The sequence below is a fragment of the Rattus norvegicus genome, chromosome X (genome assembly GCF_021556685.1).
Source record: "Rattus norvegicus strain SHRSP/BbbUtx chromosome X, alternate assembly SHRSP_T2T, whole genome shotgun sequence".
NCBI lineage: Eukaryota > Metazoa > Chordata > Mammalia > Rodentia > Muridae > Rattus > Rattus norvegicus.
Window position 1 is genome coordinate 7,442,025 of NC_141554.1, and position 26,567 is coordinate 7,468,591.

Below are 26,567 nucleotides of genomic sequence, written 5' to 3' on the forward strand. Positions count from 1 at the left end.
CCCGTAATTGGCTGAAAGAAAATAGGAAAACAGGTCTAGAGCACTACTGACACACAGGCCTATAGGACGGTCAAGCCACTGTCAGAAACAGCAGAACAAGGTAACACCAGAGACAATCTGATAGCAAGAGGCAAGCACAGGAAAATAAGCAACATTAACCAAGACTACATGGCATCATCAGAGCCCAATTCTCCTACCAAAGCAAGCACTGAATATCCAAACACACCAGAAAAGTAAGATCTAGATTTAAAATCACATTTTATCATAATGATGGAGGACTTGAAGAAGGTCATAAATAACTCCCTTAAGGAAATACAGGACAACACAAGTAAACAATTAGAAGCCCTTAAAGAGGAAACACAAAAATCCCTTAAAGAACTATTGGAAAAAGAAAAAAACAAGAACACAGGAGAAGGAAATGAACAAAAACGTCCAGGAGTTAAAAATGGAAAGAGAAATAGGAAAGAAAGCACAAAGGGAGACAACTCTGGAGATAGAAAACCTAGGGAAGAGATCAGAAGTCACAGATGCGAGTATCACCAACAGAATACAAGAGATAGAAGAGAGAATCTCAGAAGATTCCATAGAAAACATAGGACACAACTCTCGAAGATAATGTAAAACAAAAAGGCTACTGGCACAAAACATACAGGAAATCCAGGACTCAATGAGAAGATCAAACCTAAGGATAATATAGACAGTAAAGACTCCCAACTCAAAGGACCAGTAAATATCTTCAACAAAATCACAGAAGAAAACTTCCCTAACCTAAAGAAAGAGATGTCCATAAATATACAAGAAGCCTACAGAACTCCAAATAGATTGGACCAGAAAAGAAACTCCTTCCTTCACATAATAGTCAAACACCAAATGCACCAAACAAAGAAAGAATATTAAAAGCAGTAAGGGAAAAAGGTCAAGTAACATATAAAGGCAGACCTATCAGAATTACACCAGACTTCTCACCAGAGACTATGAAAGCCAGAAGATCCTGGACAGATGTCATACAGACCCTAAGAGAACACAAATTCGAGACAAGGTTACTGTACCCAGCAAAACTCTCAATTAACATAGATGGAGAAACCAAGATATTCCATGACAAAACCAAATTTACACAAGATCTTTCTACAAATCCAGGCCTACAAAGGATAATAAATGGAAAAGCACAACACAAGGAGGCAAGCTACACCCTAGAAAGAGCAAGAAACTAATCTTTTTGCAACAAAACAAAGAGAAGAGAAGCACACAAACATAATCTGACTTCCAGATACGAAAATAACAGGAAGCAACAATCATTATTCCTTAATATCTGTCAACAGCAATGGACTCAATTCCCCTATAAAAAGACATAGATTAATAAACTGGATACGCAATGAGGACACAGCATTTTGCTGCCTACAGGAAACACATCTCAGAGACAAAGACAGACACTACCTCAGACTAAAAGGCTGGAAAACAACCTTCCAAGCAAATGGTCTGAGGAAGCAAGGTGGAGTACTCATTCTAATACCGAATAAAATGGATTTTCAACCAAAAGTCATCAAAAAAGAAAAGGAAGGACACTTCATATTCATCAAAGGAAAAATCCACCAAGATGAACGCTCAATCCTAAATATATATGCTCCAAATACAAGGGCACCTACATACATAAAAGAAACATTAATAAAGCGAAAAGCACACATTGTACCTCACACAATAATAGTAGGAGATTATAGTACCCCACTCTCATCAATGGACATATCATGGAAACAGAAATTGAACAGAGACATAGGTAGACTAACAGAAATTATGAACCAAATGGACTTAACAGATATTTATAGAACATTCTATCCTAAAACAAAAGAATATACATTCTTCTCACCACATTATGATACTTTCTCCAAAACTGACCATATACTCGGTCACAGAACAGGCCTCACTAGAGGCCTTTCTATACAGAAAGATAGAAATAATTCCATACATTCTATCAGACCATCACGGGCTAAGGCTGGTCTTCCACAACAACAAGGAAAGAACGCACACATATACATGAAGTTGAAGAATGCTCTACTCAATGATAACCTGGTCAAGGAAGAAATAAAGAAAGAAATCAAAAACTTCTTAGAATTTAATGAAAATGAAAGTACAAAATTGTAGGATGATGTCACAGGTGAGGCAGGTACAGGATAGAAGGAGGCCTGTCATTGGAGGAGAAGGAAGGATGGGCGGGAGAGAAGTTTGAAGGAAGAGGAGGAGACTAGAGGAGAGAGGAGGAGAGGGGAGATGGAGAAAGGGGAGAAGCCATGGCAGGTGATGTTAAGATGTTGCTCTGTGTATTTACAGGTTGTTATTAATGTTCTCAAGGGATGGATGGTACTGGGCTTTGTATGTTTAAGTGGGCAATTATATCTTAACAATTGGATCTAAGATTATTGTGTTGTGTGTTGTTTTATGTGAGGGTTTGAGTGTAGGAAAGTGTGCGGCTGGGCTGTGTTTTCACCAAGATAATCTAGCAGATATCTGGGCACTGCAGTACAGACCTAGCAGGTAAAAGACACCGATACCATTTTTATTTTTATATTTTTACAACAACACAAAATAACCAAACTTATGGGACACAATGAAAGCTGTGCTAAGAAGAAAACTCATAGCTCTGAGTGTCTGCAGAAAGAAACAGGAGAGGGCATATGTCAGCAGATTGACAGCACACCTAAAAGCTCTAGAACAAAAAGCAAATACACCCAGGCGGAGTAGAAGGCAGGAAATAATCAAACTCAGAGCTTAAATCAACCAAGTAGAAACAAAAAGGACTATACAAAGAATCAACAGAACCAAAAGCTGGTTCTTTGAGAAAATCAATAAGATAGATAAATTCTTAGCCAGAGGGCATAGAGAGTGTGTCCAAATTAACAAAATCAGAAAGGAAAAGGGAGACATAACTACAGATTCAGAGGAAATTCAAAAAATCATCAGATCCTACTACAAAAGCCTATATTCAACAAAACTTGAAAATCTGCAGGAAATGGACAATTTCCTAGACAGATACCAGGTACCGAAGTTAAATCAGGAACAGATAAACCATTTAAACAACCCCATAACTCCTAAGGAAATAGAAGCAGTTATTAAAAATCTCCCAACCAAAAGGAGCCCAGGTCCAGACGGGTTTACTGCAGAATTCTATCAGACCTTCATAGAAGACCTCATACCAATACTATCCAAACTATTCCACAAAATTGAAACAGATGGATCACTACCGAATTCCTTCTATGAAGCCACAATTACTCTTATACCTAAACCACGCAAAGACCCAACAAAGAAAGAGAATTTCAGACAAATGTCCCTTATGAATATTGACATAAAAATACTCAATAAAAGTGTTGCAAACCGAATCCAAGAACACATCAAAACAACCATCCATCATGAACAAGAATGCTTCATCCCAGGTATGCCGGGATGGTTTAATATATGGAAAACCATCAACTTAAAACACTATATAAACAAACTGAAAGATAAAAACCACACGATCATTTCACTTTATGCTGAGAAAGCATTTGACAAAATTCAACACCAATTCATGATAAAAGTCCTGGAAAGAACAGGAATTCAAGGTCCATACCTAAACAGTAAAAGCCATATACAGCAAGCCAGTAACTAACATTAAACTAAAAGGAGAGAAAATTGAAGCAATTCCACTAAAATCAGGGACTAGACAAGGATGCCCACTCTCTCCATACTCATTCAATATAGTTCTCAAAGTCCTAGCCAGAGCAATCAGACAACAAATTTTGGAAAGGAAGAAGTCAAAATATCACTGTTGGCAGATGATAGGATACTATATTTAAGTGATCCCAAAAGTTCCACCAGAGAACTACTAAAGCTGATAAACAACTTCAGCAAAGTGGCTGGGTATAAAATTAACTCAAATAAATCAGTAGCCTTCCTCTACACAAAAGAGAAACAAGCTGAGAAGGAAATTAGGGAAACAACCCTTCACGCCTGCAGCAGAGATAATCGAGCTCCGGGGCAGACATGACGCCTGAGTGGGAGCCGGTTCGAGGGTTCGCACCACACGTGGTTAAGCCCCCTGCTTGCGAGTGGTGGACTCCAAGAAGATGTGCACCTGGACTTGCCCCCTGCTGCAAACTTGGCTCTGGGCTGATGGGCATCTGGGTCATGGGAAAGATCGTTGTCAGCAGTTATTTTTTTATTTTTTTTGTTTGATTCTGAATATGATCTTGGCAAGACAGAGACTTCCTTTAATAATAGGACAGAAGGCCCTGATCTATTTTTGATCACTAATACCACAAGCTTTCCTGCTTCCTCTTTACAGCAGACAGAGCCTCTGATGACAGGGACTCCAAGGTTGCAGATTATGTCTTCTCTTATAGATAAGGAAATCAAAGATTTAACAAAGAATTATACTTATAAGGATAGTGATGCTTCTTCTATTAGGGTGTTGGTAGAACTGTTGAGAAATGATTCCTTGAGCTTTGGGTATTATGAATATTTTACAGAGGATAGAAACAGGTAGTGGCAACCAGGTACTTACAGGGGACCATATGTGCATCGACCAATGGATGCTCCATTACCATATACTGGAGAATATGATTTGAATTTTGATAGGTGGGTTACTAAGGATGGATATAGGGTCAGGTATTTGTCACTGCCTTGGTCAGAAAGATTGGCAAGAGCCCGTCCTCCTTGGTGTGTGCTCTCAGAAGAAGAGAAATGGGAGGTAAGGTCACAGATCATCAGATACTTTAGACAGGGATCAGGCATGCAATATTATTGCCCCAAGCCTTGGATGTGCATCTACAGGACTAGCGAAGATGGGATCAAAAGGGTTAACTAGAGCGATAGAACTAGGTACACAGACTTGATGGCGTAAGATATGCCAGACTTGCGGTCCCCTGAAACTTCCTCCTTGATGTGACAAACGAAAACTAGACTAGGCTGGCTGACTGCGGCTCGTCTGAAAAAAAAAAAGCAAGCTATACCTTTTTGCAGAAAAATCAAATGTTCTTGGCCATGGTCCAAGATTGTTATGCAATGAAAATTGTGTATAAATGTCTGATGCTCTCTCAGTAAAGTTGCAACAGCTGACCACACTCTCTCTGTGTCTGTGTCTCTGTTCGCCATCCCGTCTCCGCTCCACGCGTGTCCTCAACAGGGGTCCCCCCGCGGATCCTTGGAACCTCCAAGATTGCCGACCGCGGCACAACCCCCTTCATAATAGTCCCAAATAATATAAAGTACCTCGGTGTGACTTTAACCAAGCAAGTAAAAGATCTGTACAATAAGAACTTCAAGCCTCTGAAGGAAGAAATTGAAGAAGACCTCAGAAGATGGAAAGATCTCCCATGCTCATGGATTTGCAGGATTAATATAGTAAAAATGGCCATTTTACCAAAAGCGATCTACAAATTCAATGCAATCCCCATCAAAATACCAATCCAATTCTTCAAAGAGTTAGAACAATTTGCAAATTCATCTGGAATAACAAAAAACCCAGGATAGCTAAAACTATCCTCAACAATAAAGGACTTCTGGGGGAATCACTATTCCTGAACTCAAGCAGTATTACAGAGCAATAGTGATAAAAACTGCATGGTATTGGTACAGAGACAGATGGATAGACCAATGGAATAGAATTGAAGACCCAGAAATGAACCCACACACCTATGGTCACTTGATTTTTCACAAAGGAGCCAAAACCATCCAATGGAAAAAAAGATAGCATTTTCAGCAAATGGTGCTGGTTCAACTGGAGGTCAGCATGTAGAAGAATGCAGATCGATCCATGCTTATCACCCTGTACAAAACTTAAGTCCAAGTGGATCAAGGACCTCCACATCAAACCAGATATACTCAAACTAATAGAAGAAAAACTGGGGAAGCAACTCGAACACATGGGCACAGGAGAAAATTTCCTGAACAAAACACCAATGGCTTATGCTCTAAGATCAAGAATCGACAAATGGGATCTTGTAAAATTACAAAGCTTCTGTAAGGCAAAGGACACTGTTGTTAGGACAAAACGGCAACCAACAGATTGGGAAAAGATCTTTACCAATCCTACAACAGATAGAGGGCTTATATCCAAAATATACAAAGAATTCAAGAAGTTAGACCGCAGGGAGACAAATAACCCTATTAAAAAATGGGGTTCAAAGCTAAACAAAGAATTCACCGCTGAGGAATGCCGAATGGCTGAGAAACACCTAAAGAAATGTTCAATATCCTTAGTCATAAGGGAAATGCAAGTCAAAACAACCCTGAGATTTCACCTCACACCAGTGAGAATGGCTAAGATCAAAAACTCAGGTGACAGCAAATGCTGGTGAGGATGTGGAGAAAGAGGAACACTCCTCCATTGTTGGTGGGATTGCAGACTGGTACAACCATTCTGGAAATCAGTCTGGAGGTTCCTCAGAAAATTGGACATTGAACTACCTGAGGACCCAGCTATATCTCTCTTGGGCATATACCCAAAAGATGCCCCAACATATAAAAAAGATACGAGCTCCACTATGTTCATCGCAGCCTTATTTATAATAGCCAGAAACTGGAAAGAACCCAGATGCCCTTCAACAGAGGAATGGATACAGAAAATGTGGTACATCTACACAATGGAATATTTCTCAACTATCAAAAACAATGCCTTTATGAAATTCATAGGCAAATGTTTGGAACTGGAAAATATCATCCTGAGTGATCTAACCCAATCACAGAAAAACGCACATGGTATGCACTCATTGATAAGTGGCTATTAGCCCAAATGCTTGAATTACCATAGATGCACAGAACACATGAAACTCAAGACAGATAATCAAAATGTGAATGCTTCACTCCTTCTTTAAAAGGGGAACAAGGATACCCTTGGCAGGGAAGGGAGAGGCAAAGATTAAAACAGAGACTGAAGGAACACCCATTCAGAGCCTGCCGTGGCCCATACATATACAGCCACCCAATTAGACAAGGTGGATGAAGCAAAGAAGTGCAGACCGACAGGAGCCGGATGTAGATCGCTCCTGAGAGGCACAGTCAGAATACAGCAAATATAGAGGCGAATGCCAGCAGCAAACCACTGAACTGAGAATAGGACCCCCGTTGAAGGAATCAGAGAAAGAACTGGAAGATCTTGAAGGGGCTCGAGACCCCATAGGTACAACAATGCCAAGCAACCAGAGCTTCCAGGGACTAAGCCACTACCTAAAGACTATACATGGACTGACCCTGGACTCTGACCTCATAGGTAGCAATGAATATCCTAGTAAGAGCACCAGTGGAAGGGGAAGCCCTGGGTCCTGCTAAGACTGAACCCCCAGTGAACGTGATTGTTGGGGGGAGGGCGGCAATGGGGGGAGGATGGGGAGGGGAACACCCATAAAGAAGGGGAGGGGGGGGGTTAACGGGATGTTGGCCCAGAAACAGGGAGTTGGTAATAGAACTGTAAACAATGTATATGAAATGAATCCACCATTACTAACTGTAATATCATGTCTGTGTTCTGAGATCACACACATGACTACCAATATATCTGAAAAGGTTGCTGGAGCAGTTACATATGAGTTCTTGGCTGGCACGGCTGATAAAGGAGAGTAATGTGGAAAGAGTTTTATATACGAAGTAGAAGAAAGCTCTACCATGTCTTAAATAACAGAAAGATGCCGCTTGGAAGTTGTAATTCTTACAGAACCTTCACAGTTTTATGAGGTCCAAATGTTTGTTGATTCTTGATCTTAGAGCATAAGCCATTGGTGTTTTGTTCAGGAAATTTTCCCCAGTGCCCATGTGTTCCAGATGCTTCCCTAGTTTTTCTTCTATTAGTTTGAGTGTATCTGGTTTGATGTGGAGGTCCTTGATCCACTTGGACTTAAGTTTTGTACAGGGTGATAAGCATGGATCGATCTGCATTCTTCTACATGCTGACCTCCAGTTGAATCAGCACCATTTGTTGAAAATGCTATCTTTCTTCCATTGGATGGTTTTAGCTCCTTTGTGAAAGATCAAGTGACCATAGGTGTGTGGGTTCCTTTCTGGGTCTTCAGTTCTATTCCACGGATCTACCTGCCCATCTCTGTAGCAATATGATATAGTTTTTTATCACTATAACTCTGTAATACTGCTGGAGATCAGGGATGATGATTCTCAAAGAAGTTCTTTTATTGTTGAGTATAGTTTTCACTATCCTGGGTTTTTTGTTATTCCAGATGAATTTGCAAATTACTCTTTCTAACTCTATGAAGAACTGAGTTGGAATTCTGATGGGGATTGCATTGAATCTATAGACTGCTTTAGGCAAAATAGCCATTTTTACTCTATTAATCCTGCCAATCCATGAGCATGGGAGGTCTTTCCAACTTCTGAGATCTTCAATTTCTTTCTTTAGAGACTAGAAATTCTTGTCATACAGATCTTTCACTTGCTTGGTTAGAGTCTCAATGAGGTATGTTATGTTATTTGTGACTACTGTGAAGGTTGTCATTTCCCTAATTTTTTGTCAGCCTACCCCACCTGGGTATACAGCCCATTTATATACAGCCACCAAAACTAGATAATATTGATGAGGCCAAGAAGTGCATGCTGACAGGAGCCTGATATAGCTGTCTCCTGAGAGACTCTGCCAGAGCATGACAAATACAGATGTGAATGCAAGCAGCAAATCATTGATCTGAGAACAGGACTCCTGTTGGAGGAGTTTGAGAAAGGATTGAAGGAGCTGAAGGGACTTGCAACCCCATAAAAACAACAGTACCAACCAACCAGAGTTCCCAGGGACTAAACCACTACTCAAAGACTACACATGGACTGACCCATGGCTCCAGCTGCATATGTAGCTGTTGGGTCTTGTTGGGCACCAATGGGAGAAGCCTTGGTCCTGCCAAGGTTGGACCCCCAAGTGCACCCCTGGGATGGGGAGGGGGAATACCCTCAAAGGAGAAGGGGAGGGGCATGGGATAGGGCATTATATGGCTGGGAAACCAGGAAAGGGAATAACATTTGAAATGTAAATTAAAAATATCCAATAAAAAAAGAAGTTGTAATTCTTTCACATTGGGTTATTTTTAGTTTTGTGGGTTTTTTTTTTTTTTGACTCATCTGCTTAGAAAACAATTGGGCTAGAAAATATTAAACAGATTCCACTGAGAAATCTCAGGGGTCCAGGTTAGTTGAGACTGCTAGTCTTCTGATGGGGTCGCCCTCCTCCTCAGCTTCTTCCAGCTTTTCTCTAATTCAACCACAGGGGTCTCCCACAGGCAGCATACACCAGCTGATGAGAGCACCACCACCACCTCCACCCTGACACATAAAAAGCAAAGGACTGCGTGGCCTGGGCTCAGTGAGAAAAGATGCACTTAACCTTGGAAGCTGGAGGGAGTGAGGAGGTCTGCTGGGGTAGGGGTGGGAGGTGGGACATCCTCTTGGAGATGGGGGAGGAGGTATGGGATAAAGAACAGTCAGAAGATAGACCAGGAGGTGGATAACGACTGGACTGTAAAAAAAATTAAAGAATATTATTATTATTATTATTATTATCACTGTTATTATTATTACTTTTATTAAACCCAGATTCCTATTACTTCTTCAACATCTGCGTTTTCAAGTTTTATACATCGGCACTTCTTTAACATTAAACAGAAACATAATTTGTCAAACCTCTTCCAAAAATGCAGATGTCTATAACTACAATGGTACTAGACATGGAAAGGACAATGAAAAAATAAAAAGATGAAAATATTCATGGGCAGGGAGGGAATGTGGTTCAAGATTTGGATTTAAAAATAAGTTCCCCAGGAAGCTAGCTATCTTGAAATTTCCAGAAAACTTTGTTTCCTCCCAAAATGGAACCAATACCCCTAAACTAGTTAGAAACTAGTTATGAGATGCTATAAATGATCAAAACAGTGAAAAGGAAGTGAAACATGAATTCTACTTAGCTAGAGTGTCACAACAGTTGGTGAATCAGTAAAAACTATTGAAGTGTTTTGAAACATAGGTAGGGTAGTGGGAGTAAAGGACTGAAGAGCTATCTGTAATACTTTAGAACAGGTTGTGGCTGAAGAAAAGGCTCAGCAGTTAAGAGCACTTGCTGCACTTGTAGAGGACCTGGGCTCAGTTTCCAGTACCTACATGGAGGCTCACAATACACGTAACTCAAGTTCAAGGTGATATGACACCTTCTTCTGGCCTCAGTGGGCACAAGGCATACAGGCATACATGTGGTGCATACAGGCAAGACACTCATACACATAGAACAAAAATAAAGTTTGTTAAAAATAGAAAAGGATTTCAGTGTTGGGAACATTTTCTAAACAGTAAAATGACTTCAGGATAGATGTCTCTGATATTAAATATAACAGAAGTTTTTAAAGGTTTACAAATAGAAATAACAGAAAATTACAAGGCAGAAACATATATGCAAAAAAGTCAACACAATGTTATAGAATTCAAGGCTAGAAATCTGTTAACTTTGTTAACTAGCAAAATATTTCTTTTGCTTATCATATGAACACAGCATATTGAATCCCTTTTCCTTGCACATTTAAAATTCCTATAGTCAGCCTTTAAGCATTTTGTATTTCTTTGCCAATCTTGGGTTGAATATCTTGTTCCAGCTGATTTTGGTGACAATAACTACAAACTATCAATGCAAAACCTTGAATGTGGTATGTAACATTGTTTGATAAGTTTTCACTAACTGCTCTCTGAAATTCATTTTATGTACTATATGAACATAATCTATTCTAGGACAATTTGGACTTCATTAGAAACAGTTAAGGTTTGTGCATAACTTTATGCCTAACCAAATGAACATTGTCATCTTCAATAACCTAAATCTTGAGCACTTCAACCACCTGTGCTGTTGGTGGTAAGATGGTAAACTTCTCTGATCCCCAATGGCTGCCAGTCCAGAAGGTTTTAGGCTGAAACTAGTGGTTTTAAATTCATGAAATAATAATCTGTATTATATCTACAGTTTCATATGGAGTATAGGAGCCATATCATCTTCGATGTGTGCTGTTACCTCTCCAAGACTTCAAATCTTATGAGGGTCCCTGCAAGCATCACAGATGTTGAACAATTCTTTAGGTGCTTCTCAGCCACTTGGCATTCCTCAGCTGTGAATTCTTTGTTTAGCTCTGAACCTCATTTTTAATAGGGTTATTTGTCTCACTGCGGTCTAACTTCTTGAGTTCTTTGTATATTTTGGATATAAGGCCTCTATCTGTTGTAGGATTGGTAAAGATCTTTTCCCAGTCTGTTGGTTGCCATTTTGTCCTAACAACAGTGTCCTTTGCCTTACAGAAGCTTTGTAATTTTACAAGATCCCATTTGTCGATTCTTGATCTTAGAGCATAAGCCATTGGTGTTTTGTTCAGGAAATTTTCTCCAGTGCCCATGTGTTCGAGTTGCTTCCCCAGTTTTTCTTCTATTAGTTTGAGTATATCTGGTTTGATGTGGAGGTCCTTGATCCACTTGGACTTAAGCTTTGTACAGGGTGATAAGCATGGATCGATCTGCATTCTTCTACATGTTGACCTCCAGTTGAACCAGCACCATTTGCTGAAAATGCTATCTTTTTTCCATTGGATGGTTTTGGCTCCTTTGTGAAAAATCAAGTGACCATAGGTGTGTGGGTTCATTTCTGGGTCTTCAATTCTATTCCATTGGTCTACCTGTCTCTGTACCAATACCATGCAGTTTTTATCACTATTGCTCTGTAATATTGCTTGAGTTCAGGGATAGTGATTCCCCCTGAAGTCCTTTTATTGTTGAGAATAGTTTTAGCTATCCTGGGTTTTTTGTTATTCCAGATGAATTTGCAAATTGTTCTGTCTAACTCTTTGAAGAATTGGATTGGTATTTTGATGGGGATTGCATTGAATTTGTAGATCGCTTTTGGTAAAATGGCCATTTTTACTATATTAATCCTGCAAATCCATGAGCATGGGAGATCTTTCCATCTTCTGAGGTCTTCTTCAATTTCTTCCTTCAGAGGCTTGAAGTTCTTATCATACAGATCTTTCACTTGCTTGGTTAAAGTCACACCAAGGTATTTTATAGTATTTGGGACTATTATGAAGGGTGCTGTTTCCCTAATTTCTTTCTCAGCTTGTTTCTCTTTTGTGTAGAGGAAGGCTACTGATTTATTTGAGTTAATTTTATACCCTGCCACTTTGCTGAAGGTGTTTATCAGGTTTAGTAGTTCTCTGGTGGAACTTTTGGGATCACTTAAATATACTATCATATCATCTGCAAATAGTGATAAAACCTTTTATTATTTTAAAATAGATATTGCTTAGTGACTATCAAAATGTTATCTCTCACAAACATATGTTATAGACATATACATGTATATAAAATATTTCTAGCAGGAAAGTATAAATATCTCATTTTATCAACTCTTCCCCAACACTGGTTGATTTTCTTTTACTCCTTTTATTCTTCTAAGAGCTGAAGAATTATGTCTAGTTGTTTCCAGGTTCAGCATGGGTGCATAAGGGGAGGTGTGACACATTTCCTGTCCCTGGAACATCACCAAGTCATTGATCTCTTTGTGGGAGATGATTTCTGTTGCCCTGAAGCTGATCTGCTGTCTTTTCTATTTTACTTTCGATTTCTTTCTGGAGAATACACTTCCCCAATTTCTCAGGGCTAATAAATGAAATAGATGTGGTTCTCAGGAGTGAGGAATGTAGGTGATTGTGAGACTGCGGAGGATGAAACACAGGCCTTACACTTGGCCTTTAATGCCATGGGAGAGGATCTAGAAAATATAACCACAGAGGCTATGAAAGCCTACACGGTTCTTTGTAGACATATTTCATTGCCAGACTTCTCCTTGAATTTAGAATTATGAGGAGATACATGTACCCTCCAGTCCAATGACAAGTTCATTAATTAACCAGGTTGAATTTGGATACATCAACAATGAAGAATTAAAGTGGTCTCAGGAAGAGAAGGCGTGGATAGGAAAAGAAAGAATCTATAAAGTACAAGTAAATGATAGTTGGGTTCATCTTATAGGAGGAAGGCTTGTATATGATCTAGAAACAAATAGAATTAGAAGGAAAGTGCTAGTATGAGGATACAAAGATTAAAGAATTAAAGTATGATATATAAGCATATAAAAATTAATATTTTGTTTCCCTAACTACTTGAAGGATTGAAGATGACAATGCCTAGAAAGATATTAGAGAGAGCTATTTGCTTTACATGCATAAATTTTAAAACTTTACAAGAAATGATTTTAACCTTAGTAGCCTGTCACCTTTCTGTTCTTACATGCAGATCTTTACTAAAGACTGCTATCTGCTGTACCAGGAAACCATAAGAGTTGTTCTAGCTACCGATGAAAAACAGGCTGTGTAAAAACTATAAGGAGATGTAGTATTGCTTTGTGTTTAGTTTTTGTTTTAAGGAAGCAGGGATTGGGACTAATGATCTTGGATTCATAAAATCTATGTAAAATTGAAGATTTCTAAAAAAATATTAACAATCATCAAAGCCTTGACAATGTAGCTTTAGTAAATAAAAAACTGGGTTTGGGCTCTCTGGTCAGGAGAAGGCAAAAGAATGAAAAGGAAGAAGGAAGAGAATGAAAAGGGAGAAGGCAAACGATTGGGAAGAAAGAGGGAAAAAAGGAGAAGAAGGAAGAATGATGAGAATCCTCAGAAAAAGAGAGCACTTGAACTGACAGCCTGTACCCACTACTGACTTCGAGTCATTATTGAATCATCACTGCTCCCATATCTCCCTTTCTCAGGACCCACCTCATATTGAGGCTAGACCTATTTTACTTCTTCCATGCAATTCTTTTTCCTATTAATTGGACATTTAAATTCCTTCTGTACATTTTCATGTAATTACTCCATTTCTAACTGCTCTTCTTGATAATGAAAATTATTCTGTATTTAACAATTCTCTTCATTGAATATCACTAGTGTCACATATTGTATTAGTCAAGGTTTGCTAGAGTAACAACTTATAGAATAAATTGCTTCCTCCATACATACACACATACATACACATAGAAAGGGGATTTATAAGAATGACTTACAGGCTGTGGTCCAGATAATCCAAAAATGGCTAGCTGTGAATAGAAGGTTCGAGAATCTGGTAGTTGCTTAGTCCATGAGGCTGAATGTCTCAGATGGTATGGTCTTCAGCATATGCTGAAACTCTGAATACCAGCAAAGGAATGGACTTGTTAGTGAGGTAAGAGCAAGCAGACAAAGAACAAAAGCTTCCTTCTTTCATGTCCTTATATAGGCTTCCAGCAGAAGATAGGGCCCAGATTAGCTCAAATAATCTGGATAAAATGTGTGTCTTCTTAACTCAAGATCCAGATTAACAGCATGTTTTCCCAATTCTAATCTGGATTAAAGTTATATCCTCCTACCTTAATGATCTATATTAGAAGTGGATCTTTCTATTTCAAATTAAGCAAAAATACTTCACAGGTATACCCTTCATTTTTGAGTTTTAGTTAATTCCAGGTATGGTCAAGTTGACACCCAGAATAACCATCATATTTATTGTCCCATATATATTATATTAAGGTCAATTCAGAAGCTGGGGATTTAGCTCAGTGGTAGAGTGCTTACCTAGGAAGCGCAAGGCCCTGGGTTCGGTCCCCAGCTCCGAAAAAAAGAACCAAAAAAAAAAAAAAAAGGTCAATTCAATTTCTGAACATTTTCTTATATTATACCATGCTATTTATTACTATTTTGATTGCACTTTTAAAATTTATTTTAGTGTATGAGTGTTTTTTCCTGCCACATATGTGTGAACCATATGCATGACTGTTTATGGAGGCCAGGCTTAAATTTTCTCACACCTAAAAACACAAACAACAACAAAAATCCCTTAGTTTCTTCTTAGTTAGGTTCTGTGAGTTTCTGGTAGTGTCTTACATCAAATTCTCCTCCAACAAACAGCATGACCATTCCTGTCATAGAAGTTCCTGGTACCGACTTCTGTCTTAGTTACTGTTCTATTGCTATGAAGAGATACCATGACTATAGCAACTCTATAAAACAAAGCATTTAATTGGGGGCTTGCCTACAGTTTCAGAGGTTTAGTCCATTATCATCATGGCAAGTAGCAAGGTAGCACTCAGACAAGCACTGGAGTAGTATCTGAGCTCTGTAAATCCTGATCCACAAGTAGAGAGAACCTGGACCTGTCATGAATTGAACCCTAAAAGTCCATCCCCAGTGACATACTTATTCTAACAACATCACACCTCCTAATATTTCTAATCTTATCATAGAGTGGCTAAGCCTTCAAATACATGAGCCTATGAGAACCATTCATATTCAAAGCACTACAAAAGGCCTCTACATAGTCTTGACAGTCCTGGAACTCACTATATAGACTGGAACTCAAGAAATCCGCCTCCCTCAGTCTCCCAAATGCTGGCATTAAAGCATGTACCACTATGTCATGTTTTTGTTAAAAAATTTATAAAAAAATATATAATATAAATTGATACTAAACTCTATCTTAAGAGAAGATTAAAAATTATGTAGGTGGTTTTATTTCCCACAAACTGTAGGCATTTTATTATTATCATACTATCAGTATTAATAGACTAAGTTCTAAGGCAACTAAGTATCATATCTGATAGACATATGTTGGAGACACAAAGACTCTTGAGCCTATTCATTAGGGAAAAGAGGAATGGTATGTTAATCATTAAAGGGCCTCTTCTCCTGAAGTGAGGATACTTCAATCCCACTTGGGAGGGAGAAGAAAACAATCATAGGAGGCAGAGGGAGGGAGGGACCTGGGTGGGAGAGGGAAGGGGAAAGAGAAAAGAGGACCATGATCAGGTATGAGGTGGTGACAGAGAAGAAAAGCCCCAAGGGCCAGAATGAATAGAAATATACAACCTCGTGGCAGGGGAGGTGGGGAAACACTCTAGAATGTACCAGAGACATGGGAGGTGAGAGACTCTCAGGACACAAAGGGAGGGATAAAATGCCTAGAGAGGGAACTTGTAGAGTCCACCTCCAGTAGAAAGGCAAAGCATCAGGTAGAAGGATGGGGTTGGCATCCCACAGTCAAAACTATGACCCAAAATTGTTCCTGTCTAAAAGAACTGCAGCAACAAAAAGGGAGAAGAGGATGAGGAAAAGGAGGTCCAGTGATGGGCCCAAAGTGGGATCCATCTCAAGGGGAAGCTCCAAGGTCTGACACTATTACTGATGCTATGGTATGCTTATAGACAGGAGCCTAGCAAGGCTAGCCTACAAGAGGCCCAACAAGCACCTGACTGAGACAGATGCAGATACTTACACCCAACTATTACACTGAAGTCTGGGACCCCTGTGGTTGAATTAGGGAAAGGCTGGAAGAAGCTGAAGCTGACTGCCACCCCATAGGAAGACCAGCAGTCTCAACCAACCGAGATCCCTGAGATCTCAGTCACTGAGCCATCAACCAGGCAGCATACAAGAGCTGGTCCAAGACCCCCACACACACACCCCTGACACATATAGAGCAGAGGACTGTCTAGTCTGGCCTCAATGGAAGAAGACAGGCCTAACCCTCAAGAAGCTTTAGGTCCCAGGGAGTGGGGAGGCCTTGGGGAGGTTGGGGCACATCCTCTTGAAGACAGGGGGGAAGAGAAATGGGATGAGGAACTGTGGGAGGGCAGACCATGATGGGGTAATGACTGGACTGTAAAACACTAAAAGCAATTTTTACAAAAAGAAGGGGGATCTCTTCTCACTGGAAGAGATAAAATACCTGATTTTCACCCAGGATTTTGGGAGTGGATATTTTTAATGACCCAGTGACCTTTTGGCCATCTGTGGCAGCAAACCTCACCTACCTTTTGCTACAGAGGTAGACTTCACCCAAATCTCCCAGAATGTTTATCCCAATTCCTTAGGTCTGTTCAGGCTAGCAGACAGTAACTTAAAAATATTTATCTAACCTCTTTATCTTTAAGACTGTATCTATGGTTTAAAGTTTTATTTTGATGCTAAGGGGTGTTCTATTCAAATTTTTTAAGCCCAAACTCAGCAAGGAAAAATCTGTAAACTCCTAATCTTTTAAAAGTCTACTAATTTGATATAAACTGTTAAAGATAATTAAGAAATGCAAGTTAATGGCCAGTAACCTTAAAATGATCAAATTAGATCCAAATCCCATGGTGGGGAAAGCTAGACCATCAGAGGTGCAGAAACTCCTGAGAACTTTGCTCACATTCCTGACTCAAGAGGAAAACGCTTAGTGCCATCTGTGCCCACTGTGCACAGGGACCTAGGAGCAGTAGGGGCAGGACCCTTCAGGTTGCTGCCCTCACAGAGAGCTGAAAGCCAGTCACCAGAGCAACTACAGGGCTGAGAGTAAAGGTAAGGACAACTTTTCTGCTCCAAGTGACCTGCCAAGTGGACTAAGGACACACAAAGGCATAAGTACTCTGGGACTGGGCACATCTGATTTCTGGCTGTGGCCCAAACTTCTGAGATCCCAGCCCACAGCTCCCTGCTCCCAAATCCTGTGGGAGAGAGAGCTGAGCACCCAGAAGTGTGGGCAAGCCTGAGACTGCAAGGCATGACAGACTGCCACTACTGCCCACCTTTGCCCATATCCCTGGCCCAAGAGGAAACTTTATAGTCCCTCTGGACACAGGAATATAGTAGCAGTCAAGCTTCAGGAGACCCATGGTCCAGATCTGTGCCCGGATCTGAACTGAACTGCTCAAACAGCTCCCTGCAACAAAATCTCGTGGTGGGGAGAAATAGACCCTCAGAGGTACAGACACACCTGAGAACTGTGCTCATATTCCTGACCCAAGAGGAAAATGCCTAGCGCCATCTGTGCCCCCTGTGCACAGGGACCTAGGAAAAGTAGGGGCAGGACCCTTCCGGTTACTGCCCTCACAGAGAGCTGAAAGTCAACCGCCAGGTGCGATTACACGCCTGAGAGAAGAACACTCTGTTCCCATGATTGGCTGAAAGAAAACAGGAAAAAAGGTCTACAGGAGTGCTGACACACAGGCCCACAAGAGGGTCAAGCCACCATCAGAAACAGCAAGACAAGCTAACACCAGAGACAACCTGATAGCAAGAGGCAAGCACAGGAACCCAAGCAACAGAAACCAAGACTACTTGGCATCATGAGAGCCCAGTTTTCCCACCAAAGCAAACACTGGATATCCAAACACACTGAAAAAGCAAGATCTAGATTTAAAATCACATTTTATCATGATGATGGAGGACTTGAAGAGGGTCATAAATAAACTCAAGTAAGGAAATACAGGACAACACAAGGAAACAACTAAAAGCCCTTAAAGAGGAAACACAAAAATCCCTTCAAGAACTACAGGAAAAAACAACCAAACAGGAGAATGAAATGAACAAAACAATCCAGGAGTTAAAAATGGAAAGAGAACCAATAAAGAAAGCACACAGGGAGACAACCCTGGAGATAGAAAACCTAGGGAAGAGATCAGAAGTCACACATGCAAGCATCACCAACAGAATACAAAAAATAGAAGAGAGAATCTCAGGAGCAGAAGATACCACAGAAAACATAGACACAACTGTCACAGATAATGTAAAACGGAAAAAGCTCCTAGCCCAAAACATACAGGAAATCCAGGAAACAATGAGAAGATCAAACCTAAGGATAATAGGTATAGAAGAGAGCAAAGACTCCCAACTTAAAAGGCCAGCAAATATCTTCAACAAAATCAAAAAAGAAAACTTCCCTAACCTAAAGAAACTGATGCCCATAAACATACAAGAAGACTACAGAACTCCAAATAGATTGGACCAGAAAAGAAATTGCTCCCCTCACATAGTAGTCAAAACACCAAATGAACAAAACAAAGAATATTAAAGGCAGTAAGGGAAAAATGTCAAGTAGCATATAAAGGCAGAATTACACCAGATTTTTCAACAGAGAGTATGAAAGCCAGAAGATCCTGGATAGATGTTATACAGACCCTAAGAAAACACAAACGCCAGCCCAGGCTACTATATCCAGCAAAACTATCAATTACCATTGAGAGAGAAACCAAGATATTCCATGACAAAACCAAATTTACACAATATTTTCTACAATTCAAGCCCTACAAAGGATAAAAAATGGCAAAGACCAACACAAGGAGGTAAGCTACACCCTAGAAAAAGCAAGAAATTAAGCTAATTCAACAAAACCAAAAGAAGAAAAGAACACAAACATAATCCCAACTCCAAATACAAAAGTAACAGGAAGCAACAATCACTATTCCTTAATATCTCTCAACATCAATGGACTCAACTCCCCAATAAAAAGACACGGATTAACATATTGGATACGTAAAAAGGACCCAGGATTTTACTGCCTACAGGAAACATACCTGAGAGAAAAGACAGAAACTACCTCAGAGTAAAAGGCTGGAAAACAACTTTCAAAAAAAATAGTCTGAAGAACCAAGTTGGAGTAGCTATTCTAATATCCAATAAAATTGACTTTCAACCAAAACTCATCAAAAAAGATGAGGAAGGAGACACCACCTGGATCTGAAGGGACCTGGTCAAATAGCTCCCTGCACCCAAATCCCGTGTGAGGGAGAGCTAGACTTTCAGAGGGGCAGACATGCGCGGGAAGCCAGAGGAGACTACTCTCTGCCCACATTTTTGGCTCTAGAGGAAAACGCCTAGTGCCTTCTGAGCCCCCTGTGCACAGGGTCCCAAGAGAAAGCGGGGAAAGCCCTTCTGGTTGCTGCCCACAAGGAGAGCTGAAACCTAGCTCTGAGGAGCGGCTTCAGGCCTGAGACCAGAGGTAAGAACAACTCTTCGGCTCCAAGTGACCTGCCTGGTGGACTCAGGACATACACCCACAGGAACACCTGAAGACAAGTAGACAGGAACGACTACATGCGTGAAAGCAGAATGCTCTATTCCCATAACTGGCTGAAAGAGAACAAAAAATCAGGTCTACAGCACTCCTAGCCTACAGGGCCATAGTACGGTCTAACCACTGGCAGAAATAGCAGAACAAAGTAACACCACAGATAATCTGATGGCGAGAGGCAAGCGCAGGAACCCAAGCAACAGAAACCAAGACTACATGACATCATCGGAGCCCAATTCTCCCACCAAAGCAAACACTGAATATCCAAACACACCAGAAAAGCAAGATCTAGTTTCAAAATCATATTTGATCATGATGCTGGAGGACTTCAAGAAAGACGTGAAGAACTCCCTTAGAGAAACACAGGAAAACATTAATAAACAAGTAGAAGCCTGCAGAGAGGAATCGCAAAAATCCCTGAAAGAATTCCAGGAAAACACAATCAAACAGTTGAAGGAATTAAAAATGGAAATAGAAGCAATCAAGAAAGAACACATGGAAACAACCCTGGATATAGAAAACCAAAAGAAGAGACAAGGAGCTGTAGATACAAGCTTCACCAACAGAATACAAGAGATGGAAGAGAGAATCTCAGGAGCAGAAGATTCCATAGAAATCACTGACTCAACTGTCAAAGATAATGTAAAACGGAAAAAGCTACTGGTCCAAAAACATACAGGAAATCCAGGACTCAATGAGAAGATCAAACCTAAGGATAATAGGTATAGAAGAGAGTGAAGACTCCCAGCTCAAAGGACCAGTAAATATCTTCAACAAAATCATACAAGAAAACTTCCCTAACCTAAAAAAAGAGATACCCATAGGCATACAAGAAGCCTACAGAACTCCAAATAGATTGGACCAGAAAAGAAACACCTTCCGTCACATAATAGTCAAAACACCAAACGCACAAAATAAAGAAAGAATATTAAAAGCAGTAAGGGAAAAAGGTCAAGTAACATATAAAGGCAGACCTATCAGAATCACACCAGACTTTTCGCCAGAAACCATGAAGGCCAGAAGATCCTGGACAGATGTCATACAGACCCTAAGAGAACACAAATGCCATCCCAGGTTACTGTATCCTGCAAAACTCTCAATTAACATAGATGGAGAAACCAAGATATTCCATGACAAAGCCAAATTTACAAAATATCTTTCTACAAATCCAGCACTACAAAGGATAATAAATGGTAAAGCACAACATAAGGAGGCAAGCTATACCCTAGAAGAAGCAAGAAACTAATCGTCTTGGCAACAAAACAAAGAGAAGAAAAGCACACAAACATAACCTCATATCCAAATATGAATATAACAGGAAGCAACAATCACTATTCCTTAATATCTCTCAACATCAATGGCCTCAACTCCCCAATAAAAAGACATAGATTAACAAAATGGATACGCAACGAGGACCTTGCATTCTGCTGCCTACGGGAATCACACCTCAGAGACAAAGACAGACACTACCTCAGAGTGAAAGGCTGGAAAACAACTTTCCAAGCAAATGGTCAGAAGAAGCAAGCTGGAGTAGCCATTCTAATATCAAATAAAATCAATTTTCAACTAAAATTCATCAAAAAAGATAAGGAAGGACACTTCATATTCATCAAAGGAAAAATCCACCAAGATGAACTCTCACTCCTAAATATCTATGCCCCAAATACAAGGGCACATACATATGTAAAAGAAACCTTACTAAAGCTCAAAACACACATTGCACCTCACACAATAATAGTAGGAGATTTCAACACCCCACTCTCATCAATGGACAGATCATGGAAACAGAAATTAAACAGAGACGTAGACAGACTAAGAGACGTCATGAGCCAAATGGACTTAACATATTTATAGAACATTCTATCCTAAAGCAAAAGGATATACCTTCTTCTCAGCTCCTCATGGTACTTTCTCCAAAATTGACCATATAATTGGTCAAAAAACGGGCCTCAACAGGTACAGAAAGATAGAAATAATCCCATGCATGCTATCAGACGACCACGGCCTAAAACTGGTCTTCAATAACAATAAGGGAAGAATGCCCACATATACGTGGAAGTTGAACAATGCTCTACTCAATGATAACCTGGTCAAGGAAGAAATAAAGAAATTAAAAACTTTTTAGAATTTAATGAAAATGAAGGTACAACATACCCAAACTTATGGGACACAATGAAAGCTGTGCTAAGAGGAAAACTCATAGCACTGAGTGCCTGCAGAAAGAAACAGGAGAGAGCATATGTCACCAGCTTGACAGCACACCTAAAATCTCTAGAACAAAAAGAAGCAAATACACCCAGGAGGAGAAGAAGGCAGGAAATAATCAAACTCAGAACTGAAATCAACCAAGTAGAAACAAAAAGGACCATAGAAAGAATCAACAGAAGCAAAAGTTGGTTCTTTGAGAAAATCAACAACATAGATAAACCCTTAGCCAGACTAACGAGAGGACACAGAGAGTGCGTCCAAATTAACAAAATCAGAAAAGAAAAGGGAGACATAACTACAGATTAAGAAATTCAAAAAATCATCAGATCTTACTATAAAAGCCTATATTCAACAAAACTTGAAAATCTGCAGGAAATGGACATACCAGGTAGCGAAGTTAAAGCAGGAACAGATAAACCAGTTAAACAACCCCATAACGCCTAAGGAAATAGAAGCAGTCATTAAAGGTCTCCCAACCAAAAAGAGCCCAGGTCCAGATGGGTTTAGAGCAGAATTCTATCAGACCTTCATAGAAGACCTCATACCAATAGTATCCAAAGTCTTCCACAAAATTGAAACAGATAGAGCACTACAGAATTCCTTCTATGAAGCCACAATTACTCTTATACCTAAACCACACAAAGACCCAACAAAGAAAGAGAACTTCAGACCAATTTCCCTTATGACTATCAATGCAAAAATACTCAACAAAATTCTGACAAACCAAATCCAAGAGCACATCAAAATAATCATCCACCATGATCAAGTAGGCTTCATCCCAGGCATGCAGGGATGGTTTAATATGAGGAAAACCATCAACGTCATCCATTATATAAACAAACTGAAAGAACAAAACCACATGATCATTTCATTAGATGCTGAGAAAGCATTTGACAAAATTCAACATCCCTTCATGATAAAAGTCCTGGAAAGAATAGGAATTCAAAGCCCATACCTAAACATAGTAAAAGCTATATACAGCAAACCAGTTGCTAACATTAAACTAATGGAGAGGAACTTGAAGCAATCCCACTAAAATCAGGGACTAGACAAGGATGCCCACTCTCTCCCTACTTATTCAATATAGTTCTTGAAGTTCTAGCCAGAGCAATCAGACAACAAAAGGAGGTCAAGGGGATACAGATCGGAAAAGAAGAAGTCAAAATATCACTATTTGCAGATGATATGGTAGTATATTTAAGCGATCCCAAAAGTTCCACCAGAGAACTACTAAAGCTGATAAACAACTTCAGCAAAGGGGCTGGGAATAAACTTAACTCAAATAAATCAGTAGCCTTCCTCTACACAAAAGAGAAACAAGCCGAGAAAGAAATTAGGGAAACGACACCCTTCATAATAGACCCAAATAATATAAAGTACCTCAGTGTGACTTTAACCAAGCAAGTAAAAGATTTGTACAATAAGAACTTCAAGCCTCTGAAGAAAGAAATTGAAGACCTCAGAAGATGGAAAGATCTCCCATGCTCATGGATTGGCAGGATTAATATAGTAAAAATGGCCATTTTACCAAAAGCGATCTACAGATTCAATGCAATCCCCATCAAAATACCAATCCAATTCTTCAAAGAGTTAGACAGAACAATTTGCAAATTCATCTGGAATAACAAAAAACCCAGGATAACTAAAACTATCCTGAACAATAAAAGGACTTCAGTGGGAATCACTATTCCTGAACTCAAGCAGTATTACAGAGCAATAGTGATTAAAAACTGCATGGTATTGGTACAGAGACAGACAAGTAGACCAGTGGAATAGAATTGAAGACCCAGAAATGAACCCACACACCTATGGTCACTTGATTTTTGACAAAGGAGCCAAACCATCCAATGGAAAAAAGATAACATTTTCAGCAAATGGTGCTGGTTCAACTGGAGGTCAACATGTAGAAGAAATTGATCCATGCTTATCACCCTGTACAAAGCTTAAGTCCAAGTGGATCAAGGAACTCCACATCAAACCAGATACACTCAAACTAATAGAAGAAAAAGTGGGGAAGCAACTCGAACACATGGGCACTGGAGAAAATTCCTGAACAAAACACCAATGGCTTATGCTCTAAGATCAAGAATCGACAAATGGGATCTCATAAAACTGCAAAGCTTCTGGAAGGCAAAGGATACTGCGGTTAGGACAAAACGGCAACCAACAGATTGGGAAAAGATCTTTACCAATCCTACAACAGATTGAGGCCTTATATCCAAAATATACAAAGAACTCACGAAGTTAGACCGCAGGGAAACAAATAACCCTATTAAAAAATGGGGTTCAGAGCTAAACAAAGAATTCACAGCTGAGGAATGCCGAATGGCTGAGAAACACCTAAAGAAATGTTCAACATCTTTAGTCATAAGGGAAATGCAAATCAAAACAACCCTGAGATTTCACCACACACCAGTTAGAATGGCTAAGATCAAAAACTCAGGTGACAGCAAAAGGCGAGGATGTGGAGAAAGAGGAAAACTCCTCCATTGTTGGTGGGACTGCAGACTGGTATAACCATTCTGGAAATCAGTCTGGAGGTTCCTCAGAAAATTGGACCTTGAACTACCTGAGGACCCAGCTATACCTCTCTTGGGCATATACCCAAAAGATGCCTCAACATATAAAAAAGACACGTGCTCCACTATGTTCATAGCAGCCTTATTTATAACAGCCAGAATCTGGAAAGAACCCAGATGCCCTTCAACAGAGGAATGGATACAGAAAATGTGGTACATCTACACAATGGAATATTACTCAGCTATCAAAAACAATGAGTTTATGAAATTCAGTCAAATGGAGGGAAAATATCATTCTGAGTGAGGTAACCCAATCACAGAAAAACACACATGGTATGCACTCATTGATAAGTAGCTATTAGCCCAAATGCTTGAATTACCCTAGATGCACAGAACACATTAAACTCAAGACGGATGATCAAAATGCGAATGCTTCACTCCTTCTTTAAAAGGGGAACAAGAATACCTTGGCAGGGAATAGAGAGGCAAAGATTAAAACAGAGGCAGAAGGAACACCCATTCAGAGCCTGCCCCACATGTGCCCCATACATATACAGCCACCCAATTAGACAAGATGGATGAAGCAAAGAAGTGCAGACTGACAGGAACCGGATGTAGATCTCTCCTGAGAGACACAGCCAGAATACAGCAAATACATAGGCGAATGCCAGCAGCAAACCACTGAACTGAGAACAGGACCTCCGTTGAAGGAATCAGAGAAAGAACTGGAAGAGCTTGAAGGGGCTCGAAACCCCATATGAACAACAATGCCAACCAACCAGAGCTTCCAGGGACCAAGCCACAACCCAAAGACTATACATGGACTGACCCTGGGCTCCAACCTCATAGGTAGCAATGAATAGCCTAGTAAGAGCACCAGTGGAAGGGGAAGCCCTTGGTCCTGCTAAGTCTGAACCCCCAGTGAACGTGATTGTTGGGGGGAGGGCGGTAATGGGGGGAGGATGGGGAGTGGAACAGCCAAAAAGAAGGGGAGGGGGAGGGGCTAGGGGGATGTTGGCCTGGAAACCGGGAAAGTGAATAACATTTGAAATGCAAATAAGAAATACTCAGGTTAATAAAGAAAAAAAAGGAAAAAAAAAAGAACTTCTGGGGGAATCACCATCCGTGACTTCAAGCTCTATTACAGAGCAATAGTGATTTAAAAAAAAAAGTATGGTATTGGTAGAGAGACAGGCAGATAGACCAGTAGAATAGAATTGAAGACCCAGAAATGAACCCACACACCTATGGTCACTTGGTCTTTGAAAAAGGAGCTAAAAACATCCATCGCAAAAAAGAGCATTTTCAACAAATGCTGCTGGTTCAACTGGAAGCCAGCATGTAGAAGAATGAAAATCAACCCATTCTCATCACCCTGTACAAAGTTTAAGTCCAACTGAATCAAAGACTTCCACATAAAACCAGATACATGCAAACTAACAGAAGAAAAAGTTGGGAGGAGCCTCAAACACATGGGTACTGGGGAAAATTTCTTTAACAAAACACCAATGGCTCATGCTCTAAGATCAAGAATCGACCTCATAAAAGGTTCTGTAAGGCAAAGGACACTGTCATTTGGAACAAACGGCAACCAACAGATTGGGAAAGATCTTTACCAATACTACATCCAAAAGAGGGCTAATATCCAATATATACAAAGAACTCAATAAGATAGACTCCAGAGAGCCAAATAACCCTATTAAAAATGGGGTACAGAGCTAAACAAATAATTCTCAACTGAGGAATATCAAATAGCTGAGAAGCACCTAAAGAAATGTTCAATGTCCTTAGTCATCAGGGAAATGCAAATCAAAACAACCCTGAGATTCCACCTCACATCAGTCAGAATGGCCAAGATGAAAAACTCAGGTGACAGCAGATGCTGGAGAGGATGTGGAGAAAGAGGAACACTCCTCCATTGTTGGTGGGATTGCAGACTGTTACAACCATTGTGGAATTCAGTCTGGAGGTTCCTCCGAAAATTGGACATTGTACTAC

The 26,567-nt window shown here is 40.0% G+C and overlaps 1 protein-coding gene across 4 annotated transcripts in view; it reads right to left on the reverse strand.

The window, feature by feature from the left end:
• Znf81 (zinc finger protein 81) overlaps window positions 1-26,567 on the reverse strand; it is a 98,107-nt gene that overhangs the window by 66,818 nt on the left and 4,722 nt on the right. For all 4 annotated transcript variants that reach the window (NM_001447036.1, XM_087598835.1, XM_087598833.1 and 1 more), the window contains 2 exon segments: window positions 14,045-14,167; window positions 14,592-14,625. The gene's annotated coding sequence lies outside the window, so the exon portion shown is untranslated.